The 20,292-nt window shown below is 42.8% G+C and overlaps 1 long non-coding RNA gene and 1 other non-coding gene across 2 annotated transcripts; one reads left to right on the top strand and one right to left on the bottom strand.

Moving 5' to 3' along the window:
- Positions 1 to 13,771: 13,771 nt before the first annotated feature.
- On the top strand, positions 13,772 to 20,159 carry LOC104662646. The gene is made up of 2 exons (XR_748021.2): positions 13,772 to 13,969; positions 18,518 to 20,159. It is a non-coding gene; the product is annotated as an uncharacterized LOC104662646 (long non-coding RNA).
- LOC115892589 lies at positions 18,512 to 18,618 on the bottom strand. Its single transcript, XR_004052455.1, has one exon. It is a non-coding gene; the product is annotated as a small nucleolar RNA U13 (small nucleolar RNA).
- Positions 20,160 to 20,292: the final 133 nt, after the last annotated feature.

Genomic DNA, 20,292 nt, shown 5'->3' on the forward strand with positions numbered 1-20,292 from the left:
TCAGCTTGGCATCCTGGGCGGAATCCAACTTGGGTAATTCCATTTTCACAACCGAATTCCCCCGAGGAGTTTGTACTGAACATCACATTATTCTTCACTTCTCTGGCTACCCTCTCAGTAATCAAACGAATGCTTTTCATCCCTGAAGCGTCATGGAAATATAGGGGTGGGCGTTCAAAAAAGGGTTTCTTCTTAAGAATATAGTGATGAGAGGTTCCATTATATGAACTCAGTAAAGTCCTTTGGAAGTCAAGACTGGTTTCATTTTTTTAATTATTGTTTATTTATTTATTGAGCTAGAGTCTCGCTCTGTCACCTAGGCTAGAGTTCAGTGGTGCAATCTTGGCTTACTGCAACCTCTGCCTTCTGGGTTAAAGTGATTCTCCTGCCTCAGCCTCCTGAGTAGGTGAGATTACAGGCGCTTGCCACCACACCTGGCTAATTTTTTGTATTTTAGTAGAGATGGGGTTTCACCATGATGACCAGGCTGGTCTCAAACTCCTGGCCTCAAGTGAGCCACCCATCTCAGCCTCCCAAAATGCTGGGATTACAGACATGAGTCACTGCGCCCACCTGGTTTCATTTATTTAACCAACAAGTATTGAGATTTGTACCACATGCTGGTCTCAATATTGCAGGTGCAGCAGGACATAAGAAAAGGTTTCTGCCCTCAAGAAGTAAATATTAGAATAAGTATATGAAATAGGGCTGGAGAGAGACACAGGAATCAGACCATTAAGGCCATGATATGAGTTTGGATGTTATTATAAGTAGAGTTGGAGAGTATTAGTGGAGTGATGATAGATTCAGGGTTTTTAATAAGATCACTGTGAAGAGGAAGAGCCCTTGTACAAGATACCTGTGGAACCAGGGTCTTAATCTTCTGTTGTTTCCCACTGGAATCTAATAATTCTGGGGGTCAATACAGCTATGGCCAGATTTTCCTCCATGCCATTCTTCAAACAGCCTTGGATTCACAGCCAAATAGTCCAAAGCCATGGTTTGACCACATGGGTCATCAGCACTGCTCCATGACTGATGCTGCTTCCCCTTCTTCTCTAGCCAGCTGTACTTCATGAGCTCCCTTCGGTCATTCAGGACACCAGAAACAAGTAAACTAAGAAGGATTAGTCCATCTCCATGAGCTGTTCCAAGAGCTTTAAAAGTAGGTAAGTGGCAAAGTCCAAGAGCAGAGAAGTATGTATACATATATGAGACTTACTAAATGATGGCATTCTGGGAAGAGCATCACCACTGATAAACAATCATTGAAACTTTCTATTTCTGTGAACAGAGGTAAATATAAATCTTAAAGTCATAGAATCTGAGCATAGTAGAGGACTTCAGTGGTTATCAAGTCCAACTTCCCACCCAAGGTAGGATTCTTCTATGTGGCCCTGACAGGGAGTCTCATGTCCTACACCCCTCCCATATCACATAAAAAATATCAGAGGAGTCAATTTAAATGCACACTGTTCTGTTGGCTAGGGAAGGCCATTGACTGTGACATCTATTGCTCAAAATTGCAGTCTGAAGGGCCAAATAGCAGATAGAAAAAGTCATATCTTAAAGAGGTGCGAAGGTCACAACCTAGAAAGAGAACACCCAATAAGCTTGTCAGTCTCAGCAGCAAGTTGGGAGAAGGGCATCAAGTATACAGAGCCAGAACAAGAAGATACCCAAGATGCTGATGGGTGACCAATATGGACTAAGTAGATTGGAGGTGAGCACATTTGGAGGGATTTCTAAGGGTGTCTGCAGGGTCTCATGATAAATTTTTTATATGGTTATCACACAGATTTATATAATTGTGCCAGGTACTTTTGGAGGGCCTAGAAGGGAATTTCTATCTTGCTTCTGCTAAATGATCCCTCTCTCACAATGGTAGACCATTCCATCATTAGGAAATGCCGACAATCAGAATATTCTCCGCACCCTCTTGCCTCTGGCCATAGATCTGTTCTTGCATGACACGCAGAGCAAATCTAAATTTCTTTAGGCTACATCTCTTCTGATTCCTTCAACTGTTCTCAGATGATGTAATTTTATAGCTTCCAAACTTTCAAGTTGGAAAGGGCCTCAGAAATTCAAGTACAGATCTCCCTCTTTGCCCAGAAGGAAGATAATGTTTAGAGAGATGAAATGCAGCTTTGGGTAGAGGTGGGGAGTAGATTTTGCCCAATGTCATCTGGAAGTGGCAGTTTCAAAACTTAAACCTGAATCTCTTCATCTGAAGTCTAGTGTTTTCCCCATATCTTTCAACAAACCTTAGGATCCTACTCACTTTCCTCTGGATTCATTCCAGCTTCTCAGTCTTCTTCTTCAAATGGAGCCTCTTTTGTTGAACCCACCAGCAGATGTGGTCCAGCCAACCAAGAGAACAAGGGGATTGTTACCGATTTTATTCTAAACTTCATACATCCATTAATGCTGCTATGATTACTTTAGATTTCTTTGGCAGGCCCTCGTGATTCATACTGAGCATGTGGTTAACTAAAACCATTTGTTTTGTGTGGTTTTCTTTTACTTGAAATGTGTCAAGCAAGACATTTTCCACCTTGTACTAAAATAGTTCATTTTTAATTTAACCAAAGTGTAGGACTTTATATTTAATCTTCCTAAATATCTCTTTGTTAATTTAGCATATCTTTCCACTTGGTTGAGATATTTTTGAATTTTAATTCTATCAAACATATTAACTAATCATCCATGTTTTATGATATACATAGATTCAATAAGCACACTGTGGCAAAGACAATTCTTGCCAAATATGCCATGTACTCCTTTACTTTACCCAGATGCTGTTGCAATTGGGTTGGAGCCATGTGACTTCCTCCAGCCAATGGACAGTGAATAAAGGTGACGTCACTTCTGGGCCAAGGCATTTAAGAGACAATCTGATACTTCTATTCCTCTATTCCCTGATGCAGAGATCTTGAACGCCATATGTTCTAGACCTAACTGTAGGTGGAGCGTACACGAGCCTGTGGCAATACATTAAAGACATTTGACTATATTCTATTAATTCAAATTTTTATCAGCTACAAATTCATTTCCACCCAAAAACATCATTAAAGATTTAGGTAAATGTTGAATATGTCAAATTAGCTTGATTTAGCCATTCCACAATGAATACATATCAAAACATCATGTTATACACCGTGTGTGTGTGTGTGTGTGTGTGGTTTGGTTGGTTGGTTGGTTTTTTTTTAGACAGAGTTTCGCTCTTGTCGCCCAGGCTAGAGTGCAATGGTGTGATCTCGGCTCACTGCAACCTCCACCTCCCAGGTTCAAGTGATGATTCTCCTGCCTCAGCCTCTCAAGTAGCTGGGATTACAAGTGCCCGCCACCAAGTCCAGCTATTTTTTTTTTTTTTCAGTAGAGACGGGGTTTCACCATGTTGGCAAGGCTGGTCTCGAACTCCCGACCTCAGATGATCCACCCGCCTCAGCCTCCCAAAGTGCTGGGATTACAGGTGTGAACCACCGCACCCGGCCTAGTTTTTATCGATTTTAAAAATATTTTAGTTAAATGCCTTGTTAAAATCTAAATACATTAAGTCCCAAGAACCATGGTAATCCACTAAAGGTTTATAAGCATGGGCACGATATGATCAGATTTGCATTTTAAAGATGCATCTGGGTGGGAAGTGATTGGAGGGAACTAAGACTAGGAGCAGGGAGAAGAGCTAAGAGGCTGGTTCATGAGCATTTGAAAAGGGAACTGTGGTTATTGGAACCATTGTGAAATCACTAAAACAAAGTTCTGTCAAAGTCACCTATTTTTATTTTTGCTAGTGTTGCTAGACTGGTGTGTTAGAGAAATGACAAAATTCATAGTCTTGAACTTCTTGCCTGCTACTCAGTTTTGTCCTGCCACTCAGGTTTGTCCTGTTGCATTCTCCTCCTCTGTCCTCCAGCCACATGGACCCCTTTTGGTTTACTTCTGTGTCTTGAGGATTCTGTCAGATGCTTTTGCAGAGGCTCTTCCCTCTGTTTAGAATGCTTTTCTACCCTGTCCCCTTTTCCAGGCTAATTTCATGCTTTAGATCTCTCAGTTTTTTCAGAGAGGCCTCCTCTGATTCCCCAAAACCAAGTTAGATCCCCTTGCTTAAATCTTCATTGCTCCAACCCCTTTCAAAGCATTCATTGCCACTGTCATCACTTCTTACAAAATCACTTTTTCTTTTGACACTAAAAATTCCTTGCGTGCAAAGGCCACTTCTGTTGTGTTTACCATTAGTAACTTAAAATAGTGCAAAGTAGATGTTCACATTTGTTATACAGGATTATCTAATCATTTGTTCTGGAAATGTGTCTGAACCATGTGAATTACAGATTTTAGAATCTTTTTGTTCTTTGCCCTTCTCCAGATTCTGAGCAGTTCCTCTTTCTTGCAGCATTTTTCTGAGATTACTGACAGTGGTTCTGTGTTGCAACAGCAAGTTCTCTCAGTTGTCTGGGTTGTCATTGCTTTAGCGCAGGGATCAGCAAACTGCAGTCCAGCGCAAATCTGGCTAGCAGCCTGTTTTTGTAAATAAAGTTTTATTGGAACACAGCCATGCCTATTTCCCACTGTCCATGACTGCCTTCACACTATAACAGCGGAGTTGAGTAGTTTCAACCAAGACCATATGGCCTGCAAAACCTAAAATATCACTTTTATAGAAAAAAATTGCCGACCTCTAGTCTAGTATAAATATTTGAGCTCATTTAAGACAGCTAGTGCTTTCTTTGTATCACCTCATCTATATTTGACATCTTTTCATCTTTGCCCATCTTTGATCAGCCTTTACAATTTGGAAATTATTCTATTGAAGAATTTAGAACAAAATCGACAGCTGCTGCCCATAGTCATCTGCTGACATAAATCTTCTGCCCCATGTGGTGCCTGCTCCACATTGTTCTCTTTGCTCTATATATGTCTAACAAAGCCCATTTTATTGCCCTTAGAATTTTTATAAAATGTATTTCACACTCTGCTTCTTTTTGCAGGTTATATTCTGTCTTGATTATGTACTCCTTCTTCCTACAGTTCTTCATGACCCTTTAGGAACTCACCAAAGAGCTCTCTTGGCAGCCAGACTCTCCCTTTGTTCAGAATCACTTTCACTTGTGTTATCAGGATTTTATTTTTGAAAGTCCTCTATCTCTCATTAATGAGTCTTTAGATCAGGTCTTAAGGTTATACCTGTGAGTTTTTATTTCTCTTTTTCTGAAACATCCAAATGTTTCCAGGAGAGTTTTGAGAGCATATCAGAAGTCCAGATATCCTTAGCCATTTCAAACTCTCAGATGACAATCCATTCCACTTCTATTCCTCCTCAACCAGTTATTCTGCTTGGTCAGTGTTACAGTTAAATTGTGGTCCCTCAAAAAGATATGTTGGACCCCCATTACCTCCAAATATGAGTTTATTTGGAAAAAGGGTCTTTACAGAGGTCAAGTTAAACTGAGGTGAAAAGGGTGAGTGTCTGTGAGCACAGGGTTCTGGGAAGCGTAGAGACAGATGCCTGACTCAGAGTCTGAAGGCGGGGAGAGGAACGCCTTGTGGAGAAAATTCTGTTTCAACTGAGTCCGAAAACAGTGAAGAGTGTTTAGCAAAGGCACCACTAGGGGTGCTCTGGAGGAGCTGGAGCCTTCCCTATGATTTCTGTTACTCCCCGCACCCCATCACCAGCAACCTCATAGTAAAAACTAACATTGATTCGATATTCATATACCAAACACAGTTATCATACGATAACTTAACAGTCATTATTTTATTTAATCATCGCAAGAATCCTGATATTACTATCCTAAGTCCATAGAGAGACTGGGCTACATGGAGGTCAAGACCCTTGGACGGGTTCACTAAGCCGAGTGAGGCACCTAGCACTTGAACTCAGGCAGGCTGCTTGCAGGAGCTGTGCCCTTAACCCACCTTTCCTGTGAAGGAAAAGAGCATACCTGCTCTGCCAGGCAGCTTTGAAACAAGTCCTCTAGCATCGTTCTACCCACCTCAGGGCTTCAAACAGATGGCCACCACTAAGCCCTTCCTTTAGAGAAATTCTAGAATGCTCTTGAAAATGAGCCAAACAAATAAAAGAAGTATGGGAAGTTGGGAGAAGGGAGGAATCCTCAGGCTCTCCAGGGACAGCAGGAAGTTTTTTTTTTTTTTTTTTTTTGATACAGGATCTCACACTGTCGCCCAGGCTGGAGTGCAGTGGCACGATCACGGCTCACTGCCACCTCAACCTCCCTGGGCTCAGGTGATCCTCCCACCTCAGCCTCCCGAGTAGCTAGGACCACAGGTGTGCACTACCACACCCAGCTAATTCTTCTATTTTTTGTAGAGATACGGTTTTGCCATGTTGCTCAGGCTGGTCTCAAACTCCTGGGCTCAAGTGATCTGCCCACTGCAGCCTCCCAAAGTGCTAGGATTACAGGGTTGAGCCACTGTGACTAGCCGGCAGGAAGATTTTTAATAACAAATAGCTAGAAAGTGGGCTGGGGTCAAAAGTTCTTCAGCCCTGATCCTGTCCCACTAGGAAAGTGCTTCTCAGCAGAAAGGAAATCCCTTTCTAGAATGACACTTACTAACACTATTTACATGTAAGAGCATGTCCAGGGACACATTCAAGATGGCCTAAGAGCAGGTCTGCGTGGGTGAGCCTCAACTGACCCATTGGTCACTCATTTCATCTCTGACTCTCCCCTTGCCTACTCTCTCTCTATCTCCCCAGCTTCTCTTCTGTGCTACTCAACCCGCCCCACAAGCCACAAAAACAACCTGTTAATGTTCGTGGCCTGCAGTTTTTTTCAGACCTTAACAGGTGAAACTTCAGGGTCAGAACCTCATAGCACAACCCCAGATCATCCTCACCCCATGGCAGCCATTCAGGATGGCCTCACAGAAGCCTGCAAGGAAATCAGTTCCTGGCTGGATTTAAATAACAAGGAGCCTCTAGAAATCAAGATTTGACACTGACAACTGAAGAACTTAAGTCACTGGGCATAAGATGGCATGACAGATGCCACCCTAGTCCCAAGCATGTGGATTTGCCTCGAGCACACTGTAAGTGTTTAGATAGCTTTGGACAAATGCTGTCTTGAACTGCCAGGTTATACCTTGGTATTTAAGAGACCATTACTCGGCACAACATGGCAGCTAATATTTAAAACAAATGGTAAAGAGGAAAGGCAATCATTTCCTCACTAAATGAAATAGGAGATATGAATCTGAGGAACACAATCTGGCACTGATTGAAAGTAAATTACCAGCTGATTAGACGGCTGTAAATACAGGGAGAGAAGCCTCAACCAGCAGCTGGATTTTGTAAGGAAGAAGGCAATTAGAGAGGGCACAGGCAGGGCTCTGCACAGAGCAGACAGGGCAGCTCTGCATCCCCAGGATTACAAAGGCAGGAAGGGGTTTTTAGGAAGTGTTCTATGAATGGAGCCTGCATGACGGGGGAGCTCCCCACTCCCACTCGCCCTGCCCTACCTCCGTAGTTGAGCATGAAGAGAACTGCCAGCCCCTATCTAGCAGCAGTTAGGATGGGTATTTGTTATCGCAACACAGGAAGTATCAACAAATTCTCTTCCTTTTTCAGGTTGTACTCAATCTGGAAGCTTTTTGCTTCCTATCAAAAGCCAGGGACTTGAAAACTACTTAGATCCCTGCAGCCTACAGGGACAAAGTTCATGCAGATCTCAGTGGGAGATGCCAACTCCAGATAGCAACTGGGGCCAGTTTTTGCAGATGGCACGCGCTTAAAGATGCAAGCCTCCATGATTACCAAGAACTGAGAACTCTCTGCAATTAGCAGGAGTGTAACTGGAAAACCAAGGGCTCCTCTGTGCCTTACCAAAAGACATTCCCTCTTCCTCCGGCAAGTTGGAGAAGATAATTTGCCCAGCCTAGGAGGAAGTGATTGATTGAGACAGAAATGGTGGAGAGAAGGATGACTGTGATTTTTACTTTGGTGATGGGCATGAACATAACAAAGAACAGATGGTGGATGCCTTAGTCCCACTGGTGTTATCAATTCCATAGCCCTGAGCCCTGCCCTGCTACAGGCTTGTGTAATTCTCAAGCATGTGCTCTCATGGCCCAAGGGGAGAATATGCAGCACAGACCCTCCAGCTGTGAGGTTAACTCACTAATGCTCCACCCTTGTCATCTTTGGATTCCAGCACTCAGGCCCTGGATATGCCTCTCACCAGAAGTGAACACCTGGTGGGGGCTGCAATAGACCCAATGACCACATCAGCTGCAGTTTGCATCTCGAAGAAATGATTCCAAAGTAACATGACAGGGGACATATGAGATGATAAGTAAATAATAGAGAATAAAAATAATGGAGGAAGAGTTGAGGAAAAGGTCTCCTTTGAGCTAGGATAAACTCATTTCCTTAGCCAGATCTAAGGGTTTAACTCTTAATTTAGAGGCACCAAGAAGTTACAACACATAGTGCTACTTGAAGCTTATTTTATAGATAACATACTTAACTGTTAACAGATTCAGTTAGCTGTTTACAGTTTAGTTAACTGGATATAGTTCTCAACCCACATGGGGCCAGTCATTTTCAACAAATCTTTTTATTTTCTCTATAGAATTCAGAGTTAAAGAACTCCTTAAAGGATACACAAAACTGTCATCAGTAGTTAAGATTTCAGTGGTCTGGGGGTGAATTCCAGGTAAGTAGTCCCTCTTATCAAATGTTTCTTTAACAATGCTTGCAGCTATCTTGACGTGACAGCCATCACAAAAGCCAATATTAATCAGATCACTAAAGGGACACAAAAAACCGACACTAGCCAAGAAAGAATTCAAAGATATTTTTGAACCAGTTTGGGGCCAACTTTTGTGTGAGAAGAGGAATTGAGTTCACTCCATCTGGTGTTAACTGAAATAACAGTTAATGTGCGAAATATCTTCATCACTGACTAAAACTAAGATCATAGATTACAGCGCCGAAGGGTGTGACTAGAAGGAAGTGTCAGCATTGCAGAAAAGAATGCAAAACCAGGAAGATCTCATGTTAAGAGCTGGCTGCCTAATGGACAAGAAATACGGCTAGAACACAAGGAAGGAGACTGGCAAGTAATGAAGCTGAATTTAAAGGCTTTCAACAAAGCCACCTTCTCTTGCAGAATTACCACTCCTCCTGCTGCCCTCAGGACAATTCCTGAGCGTGCTGGTGAGAGGCTTTTGTTCAATCATCCCCAGGGTCCTTCAGCTCTTCCTTCCCTGGTAAAGTAGAGGTGAAGATCAGTTTTACTTAAGTAAACATTTGGTTCTCACAGCCATAAGACAGAACATTCGGTTCTCACAGAAGTATGTACAACTTCTCTTAAGACAGCTCCGTTTTCCTAAAGACGGTGTGTGAACCCCCAAGAACCTACAATGTTCCCTGGAGTCAGTTTAAAGTGTTGAGTCCTCTCTGGTTCTAGGATTCTAGAAGGATCAAAGTTTATTAACAAATCATATAGCAACTATGGCTGCCCAACTTTTCCACACAGTTTCATCTCTGTAACTACATCATGCTAATGCAATTACTATCAAAATTTAAATAAGTTTTTTTCACAGACATAGACAAGCTTACTCTAAAATTTAGATGGAAAGGGAAAGACCCAAGAATTGCTAAAAAAAAAAAAAAAAAAAAAAAAAAAAGGAAAGAAAGAAAGAAAGAAAACAAACAAAAAAAAACTTTAAAAACAAGAATAAAGTGGGAAGAATCACTCTTCCCAATGTTAAAGCCCAATATATAACTGCATTATCCAGACAGTATGGTACTGATAGAGGGAACAGGCAAAGCAATCAGTGGAACAGAATAGAGAACACAGATATAGACCCACTCAAAATTCCCATTAATTTTAGACAAAGAAGTAAAAGCAATGCAATAGAGGAGAAATAGCCTTTTCAATAAATGGTGCTGGAGCAATTGGACCTAAACCAATACCAAAATCAACTCAAAATGGATCATGGACTCAAACGTAAACATACAACTATATAAGAGAAAAATCTTTGGGGTGTGTAGGACTAAGCAAAGTTCTTAGACTTGACATCAAAAGCATGAGCCATAAGAAGAAAAATTTATAAATTGGATCTCATCAAAATTAAAAACTTTTGTTCTGTGAAAGACCTGGGACAGAGGATCAAAAGACAAATTACAGACAGAAAGAAAATATTTAGAAATTATATATCTAAGAAAGGTCTTGATCTAAAATATATAAAGAATTCTCAACATAAAAAAAAAAAACGGGACAGCTGTCGTCTGAATGTTTGTGTCTCTCCAAAACTCATGTGTTGAGATCTAAACCCCAAGGTGATGGTATTAAGAGGTGGGACCTTTGGGAGGTGATTAGGTCATGAAGTGGAGGGCTCATGAGTGAGATCAGTGAGTGCCCTTATAAAAGGGACCAAGGGAGCTTATCTGCCCCTTTCACTAGGTGAGGACACCGGGGAAAAGGACTGTTCTAGGAAACAAGAAGTGAGGACTCACCAGATGCCAAATCTGATCTTGGACTTCCAGCCTCCAGAACTGTGAGAATTAAATTGCTGTTGTTTATAAGTCATCCAGTTTACAGTGTTTTGTTATAGCAGCCTGAGTGACCCAGACAAGGGCTCAAGGCCTCCTTCAGCACCACGTTTTATGATATGTGCTCTGTGAACTGTTCGACTTCAGATCTTAGGGGAGGAGGAGGTAGCAGAGGGATTGGTAAAATGCCGATTCCCGTATACCACTCCAGAAATTCTGATTCCATAGATTTGGGCAGGACCTGACGAATCTGCATTTAAAACAAACTTCTTGGGAGTTTTTATTATTATTATTATTAAAGTTTGAGAACTCCCACCATGGCCCAATCTACCAAATTATAAAGGAAGAGCGCGCTGGTCACAGTGACTCATGCCTGTAATCCCAGCTCTTTAGGAGGGTGAGGAGAGTAGATCACTTGAGGTCAGAAGTTCAAGACCAGCCTGGCCAACGTGGTGAAACCCCCATCTCTACTAATAATACAAAAATTAGCTAGGCGTGGTGGTGCGTGCCTGTAATCCCAACTACTTGGGACGCTGAGGCAGGAGAATCGCTTGAATCCAGGAGGCAGAGTTTGCAGTGAGCTGAGATCACACCACTGCACTCCAGCCTGGGCAACAGAGTGAGAATCCATCTCAAACAAACAAACAAAAGAAGAAGAAGAGCAGCATTAGAAAGAAAACCTGGACTGTGATAGTTGTGCCCTAAAGGGGCAAGCAAAAAGAAAGGGGATAAAGACTAGCAACAACCCAGAAGTGCTGTGAACAACAATTTCTAAGAAGTGACTGGACGAAGGGAGGCAAGATGGCGCAGTTCCCGGTTCTTCACCGTCAACTTTCTGGAGCCTGGGAAAGACATGGGTCGACTGCTCAGGCGCAACCCGACCTCCAACAGAGAAGAACCGGAACCCGCCTAGCCACGCCTACCGCCCCGCCCCCGACCCGCCTATGTCCCGCCCACTGCCCGCCCACTCCCGGGCCCAGGACATAAAAGCCGCTCCCGGCGGGCGCGCGGTGCGAACTTCCTTGGCCCCTCCTCGTACGCGGGACCCAGGAACCTCGTCGGAGAACCCCGGTGCGAACTTCCTTGGCCCCTGCTCTTGTGCCGACCTAGGAACCTCCCCCGAGAACGCCGGAGCGACTTCGTCGGCCTCCACCGCCGGAGACCGGTGAACCTCGCTCCCTCCTTCACATTGGCTTGTAAATAAAGTTTTTTTGCTTTGCCTACTTGCCTTTTCTCTGGCATTTGCTCTGGGGGTCGCATTAAAGCAAATCAGTGACCATTCTCTATATTTATTAGGATGTGGAAGAAATGAAGTTCCCTCACACACACACACATACGAGAATACAAGTCTGAGGAGAACTTGCTCTGGGTGAAGAATTGTTTTTAATTCTCATATTCATGCTCAAGGAGCAAGGCATATGGTCACAAGGGGCTATGAGAGCCCTGGAGAGACCAGGTTCTCTGAGGGTAGGACACATACTTTGGCAACTTGGGGGGACACATTCTTGAGCTTAACTGGTGTCTCTGGAGCCCGTATGAGTTGGGCCTGTGGGGGCCCCACAGACAGGGACCCTGGCATTGCTGATAAGTGAAGGGCCTGCCATAGAGGTCTCTAACATGACTTTCTACCACCACCTTTCCCGCTCACTCGCACATCAATAGACACAGGTATAGTAAGCGGCAGCTCTTCCTCACCTTGTCATCAAACAGTCTTTTTCTGCCTTCACCATTCTGCATCTGACCTTTCACAGGTAGCAAGAGAAGAGCCTAAGGAGCAGCAGGCAACATGCTGAAGTGCAGAGCCAGGTCAAGGCTGGGTTTGTCTGCGCAGCTGGTGAGTAAGAGGCTGTGACCACGGCTCTGAGAAATATGGACAGCAGCCAGCCTGACAAAGAGAACAAAGAACTGCCCAGGGGAAGGTGAAGAAGGTAACTGTTAACCCTTCAAAAAGTGAAATGGCCTTTAGTAAGATGAAGGTCAGCCCATAACAGATGCCAGCCAAGATGGAATAATGCGCAGATTTTCATCTAAGGGTGGGAATGACCTGGTGGCCTGATCCAGGCACCCGGGCTTCTGAGATTCCCTTCCTAGCCCTGCCCACACACCCCGCACCAGCCGCACTTTCCCCAGCCTAGGTCCCTGAGTTTCTCATCCGTTGCTCACTTGTGTCTATTATATGTCTTCTTCGTCAAAATCGACGGGGGCTAATTAGCGGTGAAAACAGAGACTCCAGCTCATTTCCGTTCACCTCATTATTTGTTTCTCTTTTGGGCTGAAGCCAAACAAATAAACATTAGCGTTCCCCCTGCAGAGCAAGCACATAGACACATGGGAGCAAGTTACACACACCACACCCTCACAGCATGCACACGCACACACACACACACGCACCTGCTCCACTGCTATTCGGCTATGTGAGGTCTCTGCGGCCCCGCTTGTCTCGGGGCATCTAGGGTAACACCTCTTTCCATTTCAGACCCGGGACGGGGAAAAACGTAAGAAATTGTATAATGGAATGGCCCTGGGCAAGCAGGGAAAGGAGTTGGGAATTTCCGGAAGCACAATCCCCCCGGCCAGCACTGGTGTTAATTAAGGGCGCTGCTGGTGTTTTGCAGGCAGCTGTTTCCTCCTCCGGCCCTCCTGTTCCCCGGGCCGCCTGGGCACCGGCGCCTGCACTCTGGCATTCATTGCTGTACCGTAAGCCTTGTTTCTAGCCGTTTTCAGTCAAGTGGGAGACTGTCCAAATTTCCTTCTCAATGAAAATCAACTGTTCTAAATCCAAGCTCCCATTAAGCGTTCCAGGGGTTGACCTGACTTGGAATTTAAGCAGCAGCCCCGCCCTCCCTGGAGGGAGCGGCAGCCCGGGCTCCAGATGAGGCGGGCCTGCCTCCTAGTGGCCAAGGTGCTGCACGGCAGCTCTGAGGGCTCGCGGGCTGTGCAGCCGCCACCCGAGGACACTGGGAGGAGGCACAGTAAGATAATCCTTAGAGCCTAACTCCCCTGTCTCCGTCGTCCTCGAGCCGTTCCAGTCCCCAAGTCCCATCCCCTTTCCCTCCCCGACATCTCTCCTCGTTGCCCCACTCTGGCTCCGTCGAACTGCAGTGGTCTGTTAGCTGGACTCTACCTCCAGCTTCTGTATCGAATCCATACACCTCGCTGCCAATTCGTCTTCCGGACCCTTGTTGTCGATCCTCTATGATCTCTAATCAAGGCTCTGCTGAGCCTCCTCTTTATGTATAGGGAGGATCCTCAAGCGGAGAGTCACACCCTTCCTGGAGAGGGGTATCGCCAGCCACGACAAGGCGAGCTGCCTTTCTCCCCACACGCCCAAAAAGGCGATGACCCTCCCCAGGCCGCGCTCACGCTGAACCTCTGTTGCTAAGCTGCAGTTCCTGGAGGTGTCCTGTCGCTCAAATGTGGGGAGGCGGGAAAAAGATTGAGAAGGTAAAAGTTCAAACCAGGCAAAAGTTCAAACCTCTTGGCCCTCCACAATCTGGCCTCAAGTTTCCCTTTTAGCCTTGGTGCTAGAGTAGAATGAAATGAAGGGTTAGAATGCCAGGTGTGCTACGTTTTAGTCATGTAACTATATGAAAGGTTCTAAATTCTAAATGTCTTTACAAGGTTGTTATGGAGACTAAAAGAGGTCGCCTGAGCATCACATTTAGCACAATGCTTGCCACATAGTGAATGTTCAATAAATGGCAGCTGTCGTTTTCCCTCCCCCGTTAGGAAGACAACTGGTTTGCTCACAGTTCTGATACCGGCCTCGAACTGAGCTTTCCATCTCTGCACCTTGGCTTTTGACACCTTATTTGCCTGGAGCATCCACTATCACCACTTTGGTCAAAGCCACTGTCACCTCCTGCAATAGACTAATTCATCTCCCTGCTCCCGCCCACAGTTATTTTTAATCTAGCAACCAGAATTTTTTTAAGTGTAAATCAGATTATGTCACTCATCTGCTCAAACCCCTATTGTAGCTCCCCATTTCACTCAGTGTAAAAGCCAAAGCACTCACCATGTCCTTGAGGCCCTACATCATCTGGCTGTTTTCCCCCCTCATATTATTTCCCATAGCTTTCTCCCTTGTTCACTCTATTTCTTCCACAATGACCAATTGCTTTTGCTGGAACATACCAGCAATTTATTAATAGCCTTTGTGTTGGCTTTTCCCTCTACCCAGAATACTTTCCTCACATACCTGCATAGCTCTTTCCCTTACTTTTTCATGACTTTGCTCAGCTGGCACATTAAAAAAAAAGCCAGCCAGGCATGGCGGCTCAAACCTGTAATCTCAGCACTTGAGAGGTGAAGGCGGCAGATAACTTGGGCCCAGGAGCTCCAGACCAGCCTGGGCAACAGAGCAAAACCCCATCTCTACAAAATATATTTTTTGTAGAGGACGGTAGCACACACTTGTAGTCCCAGCTACTTGGGAGGCAGGAGGACCGCTTGAGCCTGGGAGGTTGAGGCTGCAGTGTGAGCCATGATCATTCCACTGCACTCCAGCCTGGGTAACAGAGCAAGACCCTGTCAAAAAAACAAATAAGTAAAAGCCAATCTTGACCACATATTTAACATTTCAAACTGCTGTACTTTCCCCCAGTACTTCCAATCCCCTTTATCTTGCCCAACTTCTCCTTTTCCATAGCACATACCATATTCCTTACTACCTTCTAAAATAATATATATAATGAAGCCAAACATTGGCAAATGAATCTCTCATAATTTGCTAACGGGAGTATAACTTGTTACAACTACTTTGGAAATCTTTTAGAGCGTATCTACTAAAGCTAAAAATACCTTATTTTACTCTTGTATGTAAATCCAACAAATTGCAAATCCAACAAAAAGAAGTACTTTTTGTTGGATTTATTTTGGTCATTTCTGTAAATATAATATGTTATATAATATAAGATATATACTTATATATTAGTTACTTTAATCATATAGCTATATAATCATATAATTTATGATCTAATTGTGTCACATATAATAATCTTAGTTGCTTTAATCATTTCGCTGAACTAGGAACAACCCAAATGTCAATCTACAGTAAAATGAATAAATTTTTATTTTTTTCAAACAATAAGTACACAGCAATAAAACTTAAATTATTCATGGTATTCATTAACAACATGAATGAGTCCAGAATCTAATATTGAGCAAGAGAAGTTGGAAACCAAAAAATACCTCCTATATGATTTAATTTACTTGAAGTTCAAGAAAGGCAAGACTTTAATGATAGAAGTCAGAATAGAGCTACTTATTTCTCTAATTGGGATGTAACCTAATCTTTCTGAAAACAGGGATAATATTCATCTTGCAGGACTGCTGGGAAAATTGCAGATAATGTATATCTAACATTTAGTACCAAGTTCCTAGCACAGAATATTTGCTAATGAAATGATAGTTTGTATTCACATACATTCTTAATTCATGTTAGTTTGATAATTGCCAAGTAAAAAGATAGTTTTACTAAACCCAAAGGTTCTGGTTGCATGTAACATTCATTGCCACCCAATAGCCATATCCCTTTTATTCCTTACTAATAAAATCCATATTATTTTTCAGGATACCTAGTGCCCAGCCCTGAAAGATAAAGCATGACAAGTCTAAGCCAATCAAGAAACTCTCATATCGCTTTGCCAGATATTCGCTCTCCCAACTCCTCCTTGAGGCTAGGGGTGCCCATGTGCCCAGTTTTGGCCAATGAGATTTAAAGAGCAATTCTGATGGCAAATTGCTTAGGAAAGATTTCTCCTCCTTACTGAAAGGAGAAAGACACGCACTCTCTAGCTACCTCCTGTTTTCTGCCTTTGCACAAATGATTCCCAGAGCTAGGACAACCATATTTTTACTGTGAGAATCATCAAGGTAATGACACACAGTCCTAAAATAGCAGAGTCATCAGTCACCTACCTTCAGACTTTTTGTTCTAAGAGTTCATTATCTTTATTATTTAAGCCACCATTAGTTAATTATTCTGTTACTTGTAGCTGAAATCATTCCTGTGACTGTTCCCTTATAAAGTACTAGTGTACAAAAGAGAATCATAAACTGATAAGACATCTTACTGTGCTTTCTTTAATTTTCCCAGTGTCTTCGTGGTGCTTTTATGAGTCTCCTCCTTACCAGTTTACTAAAATGTCATTTTCTAGTCAAATATCTTTCAATGGTATATGAACTCACTAATAAGACCAATAACTTTCCAAAGGCCTTTAGGGCTAAGACATACATTTAAAACTCAGGGAAATTCTACACAGTTGCTGACTCCTGTTGGAGGTTGACCAACTGCTAAACTCTGACAGTAACACATATTAACCTACATTTGCCCACAAGCACACCAGAGTGCCAATATTTACAGTGCCAATAACTGTAAATACACTGTGAACAGTTGGTCCATCCAAGCAGGGCTCATTCCTGGTTGGCAAGGCAAATTATCATGATGTTAATAAAGTTCTAGGCCCCCTCCCTTGCATAAGCCGTTTTCATGCTTGGGACCCAAGCAATGTGTTCCCACAGTCATAAGCTTTTGTAAAACTTGTGAGCTAAGTTAACTAAAATCGGTTAAGACCTCTGTCTCTTTCCTCTCCAGCTTACCGTTTGTTCCACTTGCTCTTCTCTAGGGTGTTAACTACAATCGGTTAAGACCTCTGTCTCTTTCCTCTCCAGCTTACTGTCTGTTACATTTGCTCTTCTGTAGGGTAGTCTTTTTGTTTGTTTTGGAGATGGAGTCTTGCTCTGTCACCCAAGCTGGAGTGCAGTGGCGCGATCTCAGCTCACAGCAACCTCCGCCTCCAGGGTTCAAGTGATTCTCCTGCCTCAGCCTCCCAAGTAGCTGGAATTACAGGCGCACACCACCACACCAAGCTAATTTTTTTTTTTGTATTTTTAGTAGAAATGGGGTTTCCCCATGTTGGCCACGCTGTTCTCAAACTCCTGACCTCAGGTGATCCGCCTGCCTTGGCCCTCCAAAGTGCTGGGATTACAGGCGTGAGCCACTGCGCCTGGTCAAGGGTGATTTTAAAGAGGCAAGGGGTGATTGGATTCAGCTAAGGGGAAGCTGACTTGAAGAGACAGAGTTTGGGTTAAGAAGGTTATTTTTATGTGGTTCACTTCCATATCTAAGTTATTGTTAGCTATCGTGGTGCAGGAATGGCTTCCAGCAATATTTCCAATGCTCCTTTGCTACTCAACCAATATCTGACAGACAGGGGCAACGCTAGAGGTCATACTGTGATTTGAATGTTGTACTTGGCATTGGAAGTCTGTAGGTAATCACGTAGACAAAGGTTTCAAAAGTATGAAACCAGAAGCTAGCCTGTGGAAACTTCTGCCAATCTTCAGTTATGTAAAAGTCTGAGCAGAGGATTTAATTCTCAAAGATGCCTGGTCAAAATGGAAGTTCTGTTCTGTCGAGAATATACATGATAAGCAGTGTATGCAATTATAAACCCAATATTTTTTATTTTTGAGGTAAATCACACAAAATAGAATTTATCAGAAATCCTGTATTGTAGGACACAAACCAGTGCCAGGTTCACAATGACTGTGTCTGTTTAGTCATGTATTTTATACATCCCAATATGTTGGATCACATCGCATCCTGAAGACAAAGAGCAGCTTTAGAGAAAAGAGAATGAAAAAGTATTCATCAATGAATTACAACAACCTAAAGAAACATTCCAGTGATAAAATCACCACACATATTTATAAAATAAGCCCATGTACGTAGTATAAGAATAAGTAAGTAGCTTAATACAATGATGTTTAAAATGGATTTTACTTACTCCTCTATGTACCTTAATTTCATGTAGCTTTGCGTATTTATTCAGAATTATTGATTATACTAAAATTCAAAAGAATTATAAGGGTATATGTAAGACAATTCATTAATAAAAGAATTACATAATTTTTCCTGGACATTTGATGTTTGTGATGTATTTGTCAACATTTTATTCTTTTTTAATTTTTCTTCTTTCATGACAGACAGGGTATGTATGGATGTTGTAACAGGGTTTGAAGGAAGCACATCTCACACAACTCACATGTGAGAACCCAATCATCACATTTATGAAACACAAAAGGATCCACATTTTAAAATTTGTAATTTGTGGATTTTTCTCATTCCAAGTAAATAGTTGTTTACATACCCAATTTTTTATCTTTGTTTTTGTTTTAATTTTTTATTTATTTTTATTTTTTCTATTTTCTACACAACCAATTTTTTATTTCTAACTTTGCATTCTTTTTCTTAAAGAAAGCCTCTGCCAAATTGTGTAAGCTCCTACCCCTGGTGATCAGGCAACAGTCACAATCAGTCAAGACTGCAAATGATATTTACCAATTTGGTTACCTTGGAAGTTCTTTCATGTCAGGTTTTAAAAGGGCAAGAGTATTAACTGAGAAGAATTGAAGCCACTTTACTGAATGCCCTACATAGTTTGTTAGGTGAACATAACCTAATGTTAAAATAGAACACTTCTCACCTCAGTTTCTCCAGAGGGACTGACATTGTAGCTCTCAGGTACCAGTGTATGCACGGGACAGAACACCGTAAGAGGAATCTAAAACAAAACAAACCCTGATGTTTGGGTTTGGTTTCAAAATTTAAGGTCATTAATCCAAGGGCTTCTTTTTCTCTTCAAGAACAGAAAAGATTTGTTGCAGAGTAAGAAGAAAGAAGAAAAATTCTAGTGAGAAGGATTTTTTGGAAGTTTTTGCTGTAAGCCTGAAGTCCTGCATCTCAAGAGGAAATAAGGGGTGAGGGGACACCTGAACCTCCCTCAAGTTTTGAGAGCCTTCAACACGGCCATTCTGAGAGTCTAATATGTGTCACCTGAAGTTTGAAAGACAGTGAGCTGAGGGCTGATTTCAGCCCCAGAAAATCTGTAGAGTAAGAGAGAAGCTGGCCAATTGTGTTGAGGATGATGAAGCCAAAGCAAGTAGCTGCTACCTCTGGGAAATTCCCGCAACCCCAAGCCCCTGTAGTGGAAGGACAAGGCATGTTCCCCCAGTGTACGACAGGATAGAGAACCAGCGATCCTGAGGCTGTGTTAGGCTCTATCAGAGAGGACCTCCTAGAAGGGGCAATGGGACTCCACAGTGTGTGGGGGCGGATCTTCTAAAGTGGGGAGCTGTCAGCAGAAGAAGGGGCATCAACACAGCTCCAGAGATCCCACAGAGGGGGTACCCCCCAAAAGAGTGCTCAAGAGAATATCAGCTTTAAACGTCAGCCCACACTCAGCACAAAGTCAAATTATGGCAGATAGGGCTGAGTAAGAAAATTCCCTTCTACTATTTTTGGTTCCTCTCTTTATATCCCAACCCTAGGGGCAAGCCTAATGAGGAAGAGGAGCAGGAAGAGAGAAATGAAGGATCAAGCCTTCCTCTCTCACTGCAGGCAGCCAGCTCATACTGGGGCTGCCCAAGAAAGGGAGACAATTCAACATTAAATAAAATTCAAGGTTTTAAATTTTTCCAGGGCTCGGTATTCTAATGTGTGGATTGGGCTGTGTTTGTGACTTAAAATGACCACAAGACAGACTGTAAATTACCTTGGGGTGAACTGTATTCATCTAAGGCAGAAAAAGTTTACCATACAAAATAAACTTTATAGGATCAATAAGAACAAAAGTCAAGTTGTGTTTTTATCACATTCCATGTGTCACATTTGTTCAACACTTTTGTTACATTAAGAAGAACCTATTAGAAAGCCATAAATAACTTAAAACTCTAATAATGGTATTGATCTGATATCACTT

Source organism: Rhinopithecus roxellana, chromosome 12, assembly GCF_007565055.1.
Source record: "Rhinopithecus roxellana isolate Shanxi Qingling chromosome 12, ASM756505v1, whole genome shotgun sequence".
Classification (NCBI taxonomy): Eukaryota; Metazoa; Chordata; class Mammalia; order Primates; family Cercopithecidae; genus Rhinopithecus; species Rhinopithecus roxellana.